At 45.8% G+C, this 15,779-nt stretch overlaps 1 protein-coding gene across 2 annotated transcripts in view; it reads left to right on the forward strand.

The window, feature by feature from the left end:
• The window catches only part of Rab30 (RAB30, member RAS oncogene family), a 64,806-nt gene that overhangs the window by 29,544 nt on the left and 19,483 nt on the right, over positions 1–15,779 (forward strand). Inside the window, exon 2 of one of the 2 annotated variants that reach the window (XM_041657182.1) lies at positions 11,270–11,358. The exons of the other annotated variant lie outside the window; for it this stretch is intronic. The gene's annotated coding sequence lies outside the window, so the exon portion shown is untranslated. The remainder of the gene's footprint in view (positions 1–11,269; positions 11,359–15,779) is intronic. 2 annotated transcript variants of the gene reach the window in all.

The following is a 15,779-nucleotide window of genomic DNA, read 5'->3' on the forward strand; positions in this document are numbered from 1 at the left end:
TGATGTTTGCTTTGTGGATTTTCTCATGTTTATTTTTTATTACTTTTATTGAGTTATGGAAAATTCTGCTACTATGTTGTTAATTTCTATGAACTCTCTTTGCCCTCAGTTTTTTTTTCTCTTAAACTGTACTGTTTTTGTTTTAGGGATACAGGGTTTTTACACTTTTAATGTGTGTGAGTGTTTTACCTGCATGTATGTATGTGTGCCTGTGTGTGGTTGGTGCCCACAGAGGCCACAAGAGGGCATTAGATCCCTCAGAACTAAAGTTATGCATAATTGCGAGCCACTGGATGAGTACTGGGAACTAAACCCAGGTCCTCTGCAAGAGCAGCAAGCACTCTTAACTCCTAAGCCATCCTTCCAGCCATCTCTAAGCCATTTTATTCAATTATTTTAATAAGGACATTAGTGGTATTCTTCCTTGCTTTCCATGTAGTATCTAACTATACATTTTTTTCCAGGTTACTTTCTCAGGTTGCCACTCTGAATGTGATTCCTTAGCTGTGTTGGTCAGGATTAATAGCTGTTTGTGGTGGTAGGGTGGTGATGTGGGACAGTGGTCTTATCCCCCCGTAAAGATTTGTCAATTGTATTGGTTTAATAAAAGGCTGATTGATCAGTAGCCAGGAGGAAGTATAGGCAGGGTAACCAGAATAGGAGAATTCTGTGAAGAAAAAAGGCTCAGTCCGCAGCTGTCACTCAGATGGGGAAGACGCAAGATGAGAATGCCTCACTGATAAAAGGTAGCAAGCCATGTAGCTAACACAGACAAGAATTATGGGTTAATGTAAGATATAAAAGTTAATAAGAAGCCTGAGCTAATAGGCCAACCAGTTAGTTTATAATTAATGTAGCCCTCTGTGTGTTCCTTTGGGACTGAATGGTTGTGGGACTGGGTGGGACAGAAACCTCTGTCAACAGAATGGGAAAGTCAGGGGGGTGGCAGGAAGCCGGTCGAGATCTTGACATTATAGTAAGTGAACAGAGTAAAGACAGTATAGAATATGATTTCATTTCTACAAACGATGTGGACTAGACAAACTGATGCAGACTGGAAATAGATTAGGACTGGAGAATGGGGAATGCAGAGTGGCTGCAAATGTTGATAGAGTTTCTTTGAGGGAGAGGAAAGTGTCCTAAAATTGACTGTAATATACCTTTAAAATGTTGAATTGTATGCTTTGGAGGATCAATTGTGTGGTACATGAATTCTATTTCAATAAAGCTATTTAAAAATGTGGCCAGGGAAGTCTTAACGTTGGGTACAAATTACTAGCTCAGGGTCTAGCTGTGAAGAGACTGCTGTGGGTTCTGTGTGAGGACCCCCTGATGTCAGTGTCTTCAGGATTTCCGTGGCTGCTGCCACTCTCTTTGCAGAGTGAGATTCTACCTGGCAGTGTAGTGCACAAGAGGAGGAGTAGGAGAGCCTATGCCATGCATCTTCAGCAGCCACAGTGTTGTGTTTCCTACTCTGCCTCTCTGGGTACTTCCAGGCTGAGACATGGCTGCCTTCCCACTGAGGGAAATCCTGCCGAGTAACAGTAGAGAGGTGGCACCGTGTTCTCTTTGCTCAGGCGCTCCCAGCGTCAGTTATGGGCATTTTTGTTGCCTCTCTAGCCTTGACTCCTCTTCCCCAGAGTCACTTGGAGCAAATGCTAGACCTTTGTAGAGATGCTACCGAGTGACTAGGACTCCAGAGTTTGGTCAGTGAGGAGGAAGCTGGAGATGCAAGGCCTTGAGCAGCAGTCCCTTGTGTCCTTCCTTGGCATCCTATCCACTGTCTAGGAGGAGAAGGGCCTGTGTCCTGTCCTTCCAGAGGATTCTGGCATTAAAACAGCTGAGCTTTGACTTTCCATGCAGATGTCCCGGGATTTAAATGTCTCCACTCAGCGCTCCTTGTTCATCTCCTTCCAGCCTTCCCGGCTTTGACCCTGTTCTCTTCTGTCCTCTGGGTCTGTGTGTGCAAGGTTTGTTAGTGGAGGGGAGAAAGAGAATTCTTTCATGAGTTTTTATACAGTTTTGGGAATATTTAATGTTAGATGCAGTTCTGTTACTTTTTCTTTTCAATCTTGCCTCAACTTAGACTATTTGACTCTCCAACCCTATTTATATCTATCTATCTGTCTGTCTGTCTCTCTCTCTCTCTCTCTATCTCTCTCCTATCTACTTGTCTATCTGTCTATATCTATCTATCTATCTATCTATCTATCTATCTATCTATCATCTACTTATCTGTCTGTCTGTCTGTGTATCTATCTATCATCCATCTATCATCTATCTATCTATCTATCTATCTATCCATCTATCTTCTATCTATCCATGGGGGATGGAAGGTGGCAGCGCCAGGAAGGGAGGGAATGGTGGCTGAGCAAGTAGGAACAAGGGTACAATGATTGAAGGGACTGAAAATTAAACTTAAGAGTGAGAATCACTATGATGCCTCTGGATCACTGGCCGTTAAGTGTGGGTTAGAGGCAAGGCTGGAGAACTTGAGAGGGTCTTGTGAACAGGTTGGAAAGTTTACAGGTTGGAAGCCTCTGCCTTCACAGTGCTAGGATGAAAGTTGCATACCCCTCCTCCCCCACTACAGGAAGCTAGTTAAGCAGACTTTTCATCAGAGTCCTTGGAAAAGACTGTAGCAGGCTTGTTTTATATTGTCTTACTTGATACTGGCGTTACCTGGTTTGATATAAGGCAAATCTATAACCCTCATTCTTACGTGAGATCAGACTAAGAAATGCTTAGTTAACGTCCTACAAATGTGTTGAGCTGTGTGCTTGGGACTATGGACAGCCTAATACAACACATAGAGTATGATCCGTCTTCCTGAACTTTTTATAGGAGAAAGTGGCATTTACCAAGTCATTGGGGCCAAGAGAGTGAATGTTTATGGAGCACTTGCTATGCACCACCAGGTACCATGGTGGGTGTTTTACCAGCATCCCATTCAACTTTCACAGCAGGCCTTGAGATAGGTAACTAGTTCCACTTTCTAGATGGAGGAGCCAAGCCTTGGAGAGTGACTGGCTCAGGACTCTTCAGCTACTAAGAGGGACAGAGCTGCAATTCCAACCCCACTCCATCTGAATCAACTACCAGGCCCCCACTCCTGTTAACAGTGGCCAGTAAGTGTCTTAGATTTCCTAAAACACTCTTCTGCCAACTTTGATACTTGAATCAGAGAACAGTTTTAAGATTTGATATGATCAGGCAGAGGCAGGCGGATCTCTGGGAGTTCGAGGCCAGCCTGGTCTACAAGAGCTAGTTCCAGGACAGGCACCAAAGCTACAGAGAAACCCTGTCTCGAAAAAACAAAAAACAAAACAAAAAAAAACCAACCAAACAAACAAAAAAAAAGATTTGATATGATCAAGAGCTAAAGATGTGTGGTTCATATAACCTGGTCTCATGAAACTTCAGAGAAGGAAAGACCAGAGGGACTCTGTAGGGGATGACTCTTCATTGCCCTGAAATCAGGAATAGACTGGAACAGGCAATGGTAAGCTATGGAATGATGCAGCTAGGCAGAGTGGCATTGTGCGGCCATGGGACAAGCTGGTCATGTCTGAAAAGCCACTTCATAGGATATGTGGCCACTGGCAACCTAAGAGAATTAGCAAAGAACAATTCCCAGCTATTGCGTGCTTTCATTTCCGTCCTAGTCTTCTGGAAGGTACACTGGCCTTCAAAAGTCCTTCTGATGCTTTCTTAAGCACTGGAGAGTTAATTTCTTGGCTTTCCTGGTAACCTTGAAACGTAATTTTTCTGTGTTTCCATTGTCTTAACAACTGTACTCTGAACATAAAAAGGCAACAACCACGGAGGGTCCCACGGTTAGTGGAGCCACTGATATATTATATTGCAAACATCAGTGACATTTGGAAGCAAATTCAGTCTGTAATGAAGAACAGAGCTTTCTTGCAGGGATGCAAGAAGGGAACGAATGCTTTCATTGGCCTACTCAGCTTTGCTGAAGATTCTTTCAGCTTTGTTGTGGTTCTTTTCAGAGCCCGGGCTTGGCACCTTTCCAGAGAACCAACCCGCTGTGTAGTGGAGATGATGGTAAGGGTGTGGCCTCAAGAAGATGCCGTGGGGGGGTTAGAACGAACCTGGCTCCTCTGTAGACCGGTTTAGTTTCGTTTATTTTTAACCTTGAGGGACATTACTGACTTTTAAGTTTTACTGTAAGGGCCTTTGCAATTTAGAGCTATGTCATGTCCCTCCTTTCCACTCATTAAATCGACTCTGATGCAGAGAATTCTCAGTACTAAGTAACCACGCTCTTGTGTTTCTCAGCCAGGAATAAGCCAACTCCTGGGAGTTCCTAAGAACTTTTCCACTTTTCTGATTCTAATTCTCTCTCTCTCTCTCTCTATCTCTCTCTCTATCTCTATCTCTATCTCTATCTCTATCTCTCTTTTTCACAACAGGGTTTTTCTGTGTACCCCTGGCTATCCTGGAACTTGATTATCTCCCTGCCTCTGCCTCCTGAGTTCTAGGATTAAAGGCGTGCACCATCACCACTGGGCCTAATTTTATCTCTTAAACTCTTCCAAAGTAAATTCCTTTCTTAATTAAAAACATGTTGATATGCTAGCCCTATCACAGCTTTAACGTTCTACGTCTCATTTCTAATATCGATTTCTAAATTGCCCGTAGGTTTGGCTTCACTCTTTGTCCTCATCCTAATCACCTCCCACTCTTCCTCCAGAGCCGTCCTTGTCTCTGTTACCCGATAGCGTTCGTGTCTTATCTCAGACTATTTTTTAGTTATGTAAGCCTGTTTGGATGCAAGAACATATTGATTGATTGATTTTTGCGCCCCTTTTGTGGATGGGTGCACATGTGTTTGTGTCGATATGAATGCATGTCTGTAAAGGTCTGAGGTCAACATCTGTGTCCTCCTCAGTCACATCTTATTTTTATCTTCTTATTTGTATGTGTGTTTGCCTACATGACTTCATGTGCATAACACGTGGGTGCTGGGAATCAAAGCTGGGCCTCTCCGCAAGGACAGCAAGTACCCTTAACTGCTGAGCCATCTCTCCAGCCCTTTCTCCTTAGTTTGTGAGGGAGTCTCTTATGGGAGCCCACCAAGTCGACGGTCTGGTCACCAGCCTCTGAGAATCTGCCTCTCTCTGCTTCTCCAGTGCTAGGATTGAAAGCATGTCTGGCTTCTCGAGACTCAGACCCAGGCCCTGCTGTTCCACAGCAAGCGTTTCACTGACTAAGCTCTCCCCAGCTTTTGAAAAGAATCACCGTGGCTTTTGCCGCTCTACTTTTCTGAGCGTCCTTCCGCCTCTCTGAGGATTTGTCAGAGTGCATCCTGAGCCTGCCCCACCCCCTTTTGTTCCAAAATAACCCCTGTCTTCTCTACTTCCTTACTTCACAGTTATCCCCTCCTAATCCAGTAACCCTAAATAACAAACAACGACCCTTTGCTAATGACCTTCTGCTCACAGTCTAGCTGGAACTTGAGACTTGCCTCCCCGGCAGTCAGACTTGTGTTCTCCAGTCTTCTGGCTTCAGTAAGTGGCCGCACTTAACTCCTTCCACACACACACTCAAACCAAAATATCTAGCCTTACTTTTCAAGGTTCTTCTTTCTTTTCCATTCTCACCCAATCTTCCAGCAAATTCTATCTTGTCTTCAAAACCCCCAGCTTAGCCTCTCTACTCCTCCAGACCACATTATCTTTCTGTTGGGCTGTATGAGTAGCCTCCTTAATTTTTTTCTTATTGTTTGTACTTGTACATATTATCACAATGCCCTCTCTTCTAGGGACCCAGGAAATCTTTTTCAAGTGTTAATCGGGGTTTTGGAGTGATGGCTCAGCATCTCTCTGAGCAAGAGATGGCTGCTCTTTCAGAGGACTGGAATTCTGTTCCTAGCACCACATTGAGTTGTTCACAGCCACCAGTAACTTCAGTTACAGGGAGTTGAATGCTGTCTACTGTGTTCTGCAGGGACCTGCACCCATTTGCAGAAACATAACATGTAGGTACATAATCATGTCCACATAACACATATAAGTAAATAATTTTTTTGATGTTGATCAGTTTATGTCCTTGTCTCAAAAAATAAGGTGGAAAATGACAGAGGAAGACATCTGAACTCAACATCTGACCTCCATATATGCATGCATAGGTGAGTGTACCCACCCACACACGCACGCACACATGCATACACACACACACACACACATACACACACAGACACACACACACACACACACACACACGGAGGCGGGGGAATAATAAAAGAATAGCCACCAAGAGGTTAGGAAATTTGCCCAAGGCCACCTAACTCATGACAGAGATGGGCTCGTGACTTAAGCAGTTTGAATTCTCTCTCAATCAGAGCTCTGCATCTCCCCATCCAGATGACTTGGTGAAGGCAGCGGGGAGCCCTAAGGAAGATTTGCAGGTTGCAATGACGGATTGGCTTGGTTCATTAGCAGGTTGTGCTGGAGTCACATTGCATCTCGTACAGGGCTGGTTTCGAAAGGCAAATGCCAAGTTCCGTGCCTCCTTGACCACAAGGGACGCTGCTCTGTTGGTGACATACTACATCTCAACCAGTCCAGGAAAACAGCTTTCTTCCATAAAAGCAGAGGGCAGTGTCAGAGGCAGACAGGCATACCGTTGATGAATGGAAGGTTTCCGTTGTGGGCACCCATTGTTCGGAAGCACAAAAGGTTCACACTTCTGCAGAAATAGATCCGCTCTGTGGCATCTGCACCCAGCGCCCTCTCACTAGGACCCAGAGCAGAGCATGGACTGCATACAGAGGAAAGGTGGGGGAGGTGGGGGAGGAGAAGCCTCTGCAGCTGCTGTCTGCAGAGGAGTTTGGCCCCAGTGAAGGTCGGAGCAGGGGAAGAACAGAAGAAGGATGTGAGCCGTGTACAGGAGGTTAAATGTTCTGGACAAACGACAGATTGGATCTGTTCCCTTCAAGCCCTTTCTGATCTGAACATAGTATGCCACTCTTTCTGCTTTCAGCGTCTTATAAATGCCTTCGCTCTCCAGATACTCTACACTAGTACCGGTGCTTCTTCGCTCTGACTTTACTAGTATGGACGAGAGGCCATCTTCAGTGCTAGACACATTGAGCAGCCATCTCTCTGTTTTGTCACGGTGGCATACTTATTGTTCTTTGCTTAAAAACGGACATTAGCTGATGTCTCTTTATAGACCTTGAAACAAATCACTGGAATGTTTTCATTTAGGACATGTGTTATGTTTCCCTGTTTTTTTAAAAATTGAAATAATTTTATGTAATATCTTTTAAAAATTGTCATTATTTTGGATTATTTATATATGTGTATTTTGAAAGATTTAGTTTATTTTTATTCATATGTATGGATGTGTACACTATATGTGTGCCCTTGGAGGCCAGGAGAGGGTGTCATATCTCCAGGAGCTGGAGTTACAGGCAGTTGTCAGCCACTTGGTGTGGGTAACGGGAGCCGAGTCAAGTTCCAGTCAGGCCCTCTGCAAGTCACTGCTGAGCTTCCTCCAGCTCCCTGCTGTCATTTATTTATTCATTTTCCCAGACAGTCTCACTCTGTAACCCTGGCTGGATGGAACTCTTTGTGTAAAGTAGGCTGGCCTCGAACTCACAGAGCAAGCACTTCATCAGCCTTTGCCTCCCAAGTGATGGTACTGAAGGTGAGTGCCACCAGAGAGGAAAAAGAGAAGGAGGGACGTGCTGTATGCTGGCAGTGATGGTACACCTGTGGTCAATTTATTTTCCTGTTTCTTAACATTAGAAACGCGTGCACTAGTGTTTATAAAAAGATGAAATTTAAACCACAACATGCCTGGAATCCCCTAATTCTAATACAGAGGCTGTTTATTTCAGAATGCCCTTGCTCACATCCATAACTGCGGCCCTGACAATGCAGCTCTGTGCGTTTGTTTCCTCGTGCTCGCATTGTTTCATGTTCCTGCACAGTTTTCATAACTGGCATTGCTGACGGCTCCGTGCGTAGCATGGCGTGTGTTCTGCATGGCGTCCCCCTCTGTGGACATGTGTGTTGCTTGCTGCCAGTTCTTTACTCGAATGAGCATTGTTTTGTGCGGTTAACATTTTCCATTTGTTCAGTTCTTCCCTTAAAGTGAACTCCCGGCGCGGAACCCCCTGCCTTCTATGGCTTTGGTTAGCCAGTGTCCTAGAGAGCCGTCTGGATGTGAATGAATGGTCGCTAGCTTTGTACTTGTGAACCCACCTGCGTCTCTTTTACCACCATTGAGTCCCATGATAGTTTGATAACTGCCCACCCTTTCTAAATAAGTCCTGCTTATTAGAGTCGTCTATTGAAGAAAACAGGGGGAATATGTAAATGCATAAACAAAAGAGTAAGTTATTCCTAATCTTACTGTTACCAGGGAAATCAGGGTTCCCTTCTGGGTTCCTAATATTTATTGGTAATGAAGCAGTTTAGAAATGGACTCAGGGAGCGGGGCGGTGGTGGCGCACGCCTTTAATCCCAGCACTTGGGAGGCAGAGGCAGGCGGATCTCTGTGAGTTCGAGACCAGCCTGGTCTACAGAGGTAGTTCCAGGACAGGCTCCAAAACCACAGAGAAACCCTGTCTCGAAAAACCAAAAAAAAAAAAAAAAAAAAGAAAGAAAGAAAGAAAGAAAGAAATGGACCTCAGGGTGGGCAGTGGTGGCACATGCCTTTAATCTCAGCATTCATTCAGGAGGCAGAGGCAGGTGGATCTCTGTGAGTTCGAGGCCAGCCTTGTCTACATAGAGAAACCTTGTCTTGAAAAAAAAATTATCCTAAAAAAGGATAAAGAACAATTTTATTACAGTTTGAAAGGAGAAAAGAAAAACAGGGTAGGCAAGCTGTAAATCTTGGCAGCTGCTGGGAAGAGGGAGATGGAGAAGAAGATGAGAAAAATTTGAGTCTGGATTTGAGAATGGCAGTTGTTCAGCTGTGGAGGTCGAAGTAAGCAGCTACATGACAGAATGGGAGAGGGAACTTCAGAAAAAGTGGGGAAAGCCCAGAGTGTTAGGGAAACCACAAAAGGCTCTGACCAGTATCCAGAAGAAAAATAAGTCAGAACTCAGAAGGCAGACAGGCTCACACGGTGCTGCTAGGGGGAGACTGCGAGTGGCTGCTCAGAGGGCGGGTGCTGTGCGCAGGAGGAGTGCATTACCTCACTGGGAGGATAATTATTCCTCCCCTCTCCTGAGCTCTGTCCTCAGATGAATCTGCTTTCCGAGGGAGTCCTTTCTGGAGCAGGTGATTGACAAGCCTGGCTAGGTTAACTCTTAAGGGAGGAGACAATAGTATGTAATGTTTTCATTTCTAGCGCGAATCAGGATCCCATTTTTCATCAAAGGCCAGAGGCAGAACTTAATGTTCTGTTCTTTTGACCGGGACTTTTCCTTAGTGGACTTTAGCAAAGCCCTGAAACCTTTACCTGTTCGTATCATAATTTAAATCTTAAACAGGGAAAGATGTGGTAGTTCCTTTTTAGAGTTACCCGGGAAGGTGGGAGATGGGGTCCAAAGCCCACAGTGAAGGGGAAGTCTCTCTTCAATGGCCTCCAAGCCTGATAATGCCTGCTTAACTCCCTATTACCTCCACTCTGAGGTAAACATTTTAAAAATGTGGTTTTTCCCAAGCATGCATTCCCTAACGTATTGCTACTCGTCTTGTTGTTCTGATGTAATACTTGACAGAAGTGATGTAAAGCTCATGGAGAATTTATTTTGGCTCACAGTTTGAGGGTACAGTTCATCACAGTCGGGGAGTCTCAGCGACAGGCACTTGAGACCACAGTCACGTAGCCTCTGCAGCGGAAGCAGGGAGCCCTGAATGCTAGTACTCAGCTTTCCTTTTGATTTGGTCAAGTCGTTGAGGTGGGTCTTCCCATCTCAATCAAGGACTCTAGATACTCCCAGTCCTGGCCAGAGGCTTGGCTTCTAGGCCCTGTCAATATTAAGCATCACACATCCTGTCATGGGCTCCCTGAAAGTGTACCTGCTTGTGTAACGTAGGAGATAAGTTTATTTGCCCCTCCATCCTAAGGACCTAGGCCCAGGGATCCTGGAATGAACTTTCTTATCAACGTTTCCTTGTGCATATCTTGGAATCATTTCTTGGGAACATTCCTAGAAGCAGAATTGCAAGGTCAGAGGAGGGAGGACCTTGCTAAGGCCTTTGATGAATATCGACAGTGTGGTACGGGGAGTTGTGTTCCTTGTTCCTCATTTGTTGATGCTTGGATGTCACCTTGTCATCTCTAGGTTAAATGCCAGTGCTCAATTATTTAGCTATTTATCTTAAATGAGGTTTGGACTTTTGCCTTTGGTTCCTAGACATCTGGTTCCCAGAATTTGATTATTTGTTTTACTCGGGATTTTCCTCAGATTTCATCTCTTGGTGACCTTTATCCGTCACTGTCTTTCACACAGACCTGTGACTGTATCCTGCAGCTCTATGCTGGGCTTCTTGATTAACTTGATGTCTTGAGGTCTAGAATTCCTGGAAAGGTACTTCCGAAGCTTATTTCCTGAACTGAATTCTAGTTTGAGAAATTCGGAGTCTAAGGACAATGGATGCCATTTACAGTGTGCTGGATGACAGGGCTCTGTCTTACAATGGCTAGGGGAGGGAGAAAGAGGTCTTGGGAGCTTCCTCGGGGAAGATGAAGGAGCCCTTCAGCAAGAGGAAGGCTGGGCTGAGCGGAAGCATGAATGGCAAAGCGCAGCAGGTATTGGAGGCAAACCTCTGTGGTGGTGGCTTGAGTTCTGTGGGGGTTGGAGAGATGGACGTGTGGGTGAGTCTTTAAGAGTCTTCTTATATTCACCTAAGGAATTTAAACTCAACCTGTCTGTAAGGCTGAGAATTAGTAGGTCCTTGGAGCAAAAATACTTGGTAGACAGGCAGTAGGGAGCTGGGCTAGAAGTCTATTGTAGACTGCTGCAGGCGAGCTATTGAAGGCCTGAGCCACAATGGTGTAGGAGGGACAAGGGTGGAGCAGAGGGGGTGTTAAAGATGCATTTCTGACAGAAAATCTGCAGGTGACATATGGCTTGGGGCAAGCGCTCTCTCTCTCTCTCTCTCTCTCTCTCTCTCTCTCTCTCTCTCTGTGTGTGTGTGTGTGTGTGTGTGTATTAGGGGAGAATTTGTACCCCATCTCTTCCATAGGAATTTGCCGGGATACACATAAATTAATGCACACGAAAAGCACTTAGCAATCTAGAAGTGCTCTACAGATGTAGACACTTGTTTTTTTTCCCTACAGTACCAGGGAGATGGCTTCACGGGTGAAAGTGCTATCGTGGTAAGCCCGACGACCTGCCTCTGTTCCCTGGACCCTGCGTGAAAAGCCAGGTGTGGTTTGCATGTATGACCCCAGTACTCCTGTGGAAAGCTGGGAGGGAGAGATGGGAATGCCCTCAAGCTCTCCAGCTAGAGAGCCGGAAGTATGCAGTTCAGAAAGCAGAAACAAGAGGGAAGCCTGCCTCCGTGGTGGAAGGCAAGAACTGGCTCCCGAGAGCTGTCCTCGGGCCCACGCGCGTGCTGTGGCTGACGCCCACCTGTGCATTCTGTCTCTCTCTCTTACACAAAATAATAGAAAAAAATGTATATGTTTATTGTATGAAGTGGTGGGCTTGACAATGACATTTATTGGACACTTCATTTGTTGGACCACATTCACTCCTGCTGTTTTCTTCTGTCCCTCCCACTAGCCATCTTCTGCATGTCACATGCGTGTACATATGTGTATACACGTGTAATGCAGGTTCTGCACATGAGAGGAAGCATGCAGTATTTTCTGAGTCTGGCTTATTTTGCCTAACATGATCGATCACCTCCAGTTCTCTTCATTTTCCTGCAAATGTCATACTTTTTATTCTTCTTCATGCTGGACTAAAGCTTATGCATCGTGCATGCGTTATATTTCCTTTATCCACTCCAGCTCTTAAATTTATTGGTAGTGACGGTGTTTAATAAATCCTTCCCCAGAGGACTGTTCTACAGATGGAATGGGCCAGTGTATAAAGCATCTAGGCGCTGGGCGAATAGTTGTGCTTGGGAGACAGACTTGGAATCCCCGTGTTTGTCCTCATCCATTTGTCTCTGAGAGCATTGGAAGCGCTTCTTTTTTAATGCTGCTCCTGTATCCAGTGGAAAGGGGATCTAAATAGCTGAGAACAGGGGTCAGCCTGATGTGCAGTCTTCCAGCAGGGAAGAGACGCATCTGTCTTTGGTGGGTCTCTGGCCTCTGGGATGTAGGAACACCAAGGAAAGTGCTTGAACCCATTCTGGAGACCAGCTCTGACCTAAGGCTGACCGACCAGCTGCATTGTACGATTAGCTGTGCAGAGGTGGGGGTGGATGTGGGTGGGAGGAGAGGGTGTGGCAGTGGGGGGCATGAAGGTGGGGTAGGGTGTGGCAGTGGGAGATGGGGGTTGAGGTAGGAGACTGAAGAGGTAGATAAGGATGCCCTTCCTGTCCAGCCGGGCCCAGGGAGGCTTCTGCAGGGAAAAGATTAGAGGCAGGCCTCGCTTTAGAGAGCCCAAACCCGAGAATTGCAGGGCCAACCCCAGACTTTGGCAATAGTGTTGTGCTTGAAAATGGAGGACAGGAGGGAGCCTGCCTGTACAGACGCCGGAAGCAGCAAGTTGGGGCTGGAAGGACCTTTTTTAGAACTGTTCAGCAAACATGTTTTGCAGACAGAAGCTCCCACCTCAGCGAGGATTAATGAGCAGGAGGGCTGTTTCTCTCTCTTCCCCAGGAAGCAAAATGCTAGGATTTGCAGGTGTATGAAAAATCTCTTCAAGCACCTGCCCCCAGATGGCACGAAACAAAAGAGTTTTGCCTGAGTTAGCCACTGGGGGGGTGTGGGGGGGCTCAACCACTCTGGCTCTGCCCAGCGCTCCCTCTTCAACTCTTGGTGGAAATGGAGTCCCAGTGTGGTGCCCCTCCAGTCTGTCACTGTGCAGGGGAAGGCACACTGAGAAGCAGTCAGAGGTTTGCTGGCTTTAATGCCGATCAAATGCAATTTTGTGGAGTAATTTGAGTAATTTTTACCTTTCTTAACCTATTTGATTTCAAATCTACTTCCTGTTTCTAAGAAATAAGAGTATAAAATACAGCATGTGAAGAAGATAATTTGTCTGGATTTTTGAAAATTTGTTGTGGAGACCTTAGGCCTGCTTTATTTTCATTTTTTATTAGGCTTTAATTTTTTTCTTTTTTTTAAAGGCAGGATCTCCATATAAGCTATGCTGGCTTCAAACTTGCTATATATAAGAGATTGCTTTTGAACTTCTGATTCTTCTGTCTTCATCCCTTAAGTCCTGGGTTTACAGATGTGATTGCCACTATGCCTGGTTTAACGTGCTATTGGGTATCGAACCCAGGTTTTCTTTGGTGTGTGTTAGGTAAGCACACTGTCTTCTGAGCTACATCCCCATCCCTGTATTCTGAGGTCTACATTGGAACTCATTCCACTTCAGATCCAAAGCACGGATCCACAGCAGCCAGCTGCCCTGGCCTTGCCTGGTAGGGACTTATATTTGGAGACCTTATTGGTAGGGCAGCAGCTCTGGTTTAGAGTCAGGGGACCACTGTAACATCTTTTAGGTGTAGCCTGGCCCGAGGAGAGTCACTCCTTGCTGCCCAGTGCTGTTCCTCCTGCTTCTTGGTGAAGATGCCTTGGCAGAGTGCTGCCAGATTAATTCCTAAACTATACAAACGCGTGAGAGCTTTGCTTTTTTTTTTTTTTTTTCGAGACAGGATTTCTTTGTGGTTTTGGAGCCTGTCCTGGAACTAGCTCTTGTAGACCAGGCTGGTCTCGAACTCCCAGAGATCCGCCTGCCTCTGCCTCCCGAGTGCTGGGATTAAAGGCGTGCGCCACCACCGCCCGACTGAGCTTTGCTTTTGTTAGTGTCAAAAATCGTGTTTGTTCTTATCTTTGGCTTTCAGAGAGTAGAGGCTTGCTTTCAAGAGATTTTAGTCTAAAAAAAACGAAAAAACAAACAAACAAACAAAAAACCCCAAATCCTTCTTTTAGAGGCTGCTGTCCTTCAGCAAGGTCTAACAGAGACAGCTGTGATGTGCCCCATGCGCTGGAAAGGGCAGCTCCAGAGGTGAGGTGGACACCATTTCCTCCTTACAGCCTGGTCCCAGGAAGGGAGAGGGCAGGGTAGACAAAGAAAGGAGTTGGGTATTTGTGGTGTGCATACTCTCATGTCCGTGTTTGCCTGTGTGGATGTTAGAGAGAGACATGGGGCCACCAACCCTTTGCTCTGAGACAGTCTCTCACTGTACTGGCGGCTAGTCTGGTGGCCCGTAAGCCTCCTGTCTCTCCCGCCACAATGCCGTGGTTTCAGGCACGTGTGGCGGATCTGTCTTTTTACACGTGTTGGTGTATGAACTCGGGTCCTCATGTTTGTACGAGAAGTATTCTTACCGAACTGTTTCTCAGGTTGTTTTTCAGATTGTTGTCGTGCGTTTGTATGTGTGTGCGTGCTGTGGCATGAATGTGTATGTGTGTGCACGCCGTAGCGTGCATGTGGATACCAGAGGACAGCTTGTAAGTTTGTTTTCTCCCTTTACCACGTGGGGCAAACTCTAGTCATCCGACGTGGTGACAAGCTGTGTTGCCTTGATATTCCTGCCCCTCTTTTGGTGAAAGTTAATCATGTGTCCTCAGCTGACTCTTACCCTAGCTGAGGATGATCTTGAACTTCTGATACGCCTGCTTTCACCTCTTAAGTGTTGTGATTAAAAGTTTTATGCAGTTTTGGGGGAGTATATTAGCCAAAGTTCTGCAAAGGAGCAGTACATACATGTGCCCAGTGCTCTTGGAAGCTAAAACAGGGTGTTGGCTCTCCTGGAGTTATGGATGGTTGTGAGACACCATGTGGATGCTGGGAATTGAACTAGGGTCCTCTGGAAGAACATCCGGTGCTTTTAACCACTGAGACATCTCTCTAGCCTTATCAATATGTATCAAAAGGGGACTTATTAGATTGGCTGACAGGATGTGATCCAGGTAGTCCCAACAATGGCTGAACTGGTAGACTCCCGAGGGTCTGTTAGTTGCTTAATTCATTAGCTGGATGTATCAGCAGTACCAGTCTGGCACTGAGGGCCTGGAAGATTCCTGGAGAGCTGTTGGTTTTCAGTGATGTCGGAGTCCGAAGAAGTAGTTTCTGATAACAGCGAAGTGTCCTGCCAGCAGGATAGGCGGACTTGCCAGTGAGAGCGAAGGTAAGCAGACACAAAGCAAGACTCTTTCATATCCTCTTAACTCAGCTGCCACCAGAAGGGGCTGTCGACATTAGGGTGAGTCTTCCTGCTTCCAATAATCTGATCAAGGAGTGCCCAGCACCTTGTATTTTAGTTGATTCCATGCAGTCAGGCTGATAACCAAGATTAGCCACGACAGGGATTGAACCCAGGACTTCCTGAATATAGGCAAGCACTCCACCAACTGGGCTAAAGCCCCAGCCTCCAAGCAGTTACTTTAAAGGATCATCTCTCAACGTATGAGAAAAGCTGTCTCGCTCTCCTTGTGTCTCTGGAGCCTTCATGGAAGAGAAGAGGATATAATTTGAGAGTTGGCGGTCATGTTCTTATCTAGAGAAAGCTAACTCTCACAGCCTCTCTGGGGCCAACTGCTGTTGCCAGTTTGTTTCATAGCATTCCAGAGATGTTTTATGGTGTTCACAGATGTAGGTCTCTATCCCCGACCCCTTTTTCATATACCGCTTCCTCTTCTTCCCCTTGCTTTATTTAAT

The sequence above is a fragment of the Microtus oregoni genome, unplaced genomic scaffold (genome assembly GCF_018167655.1).
Source record: "Microtus oregoni isolate MIOR12 unplaced genomic scaffold, Mior012 000000F_ref0000247, whole genome shotgun sequence".
Lineage (NCBI taxonomy): Eukaryota > Metazoa > Chordata > Mammalia > Rodentia > Cricetidae > Microtus > Microtus oregoni.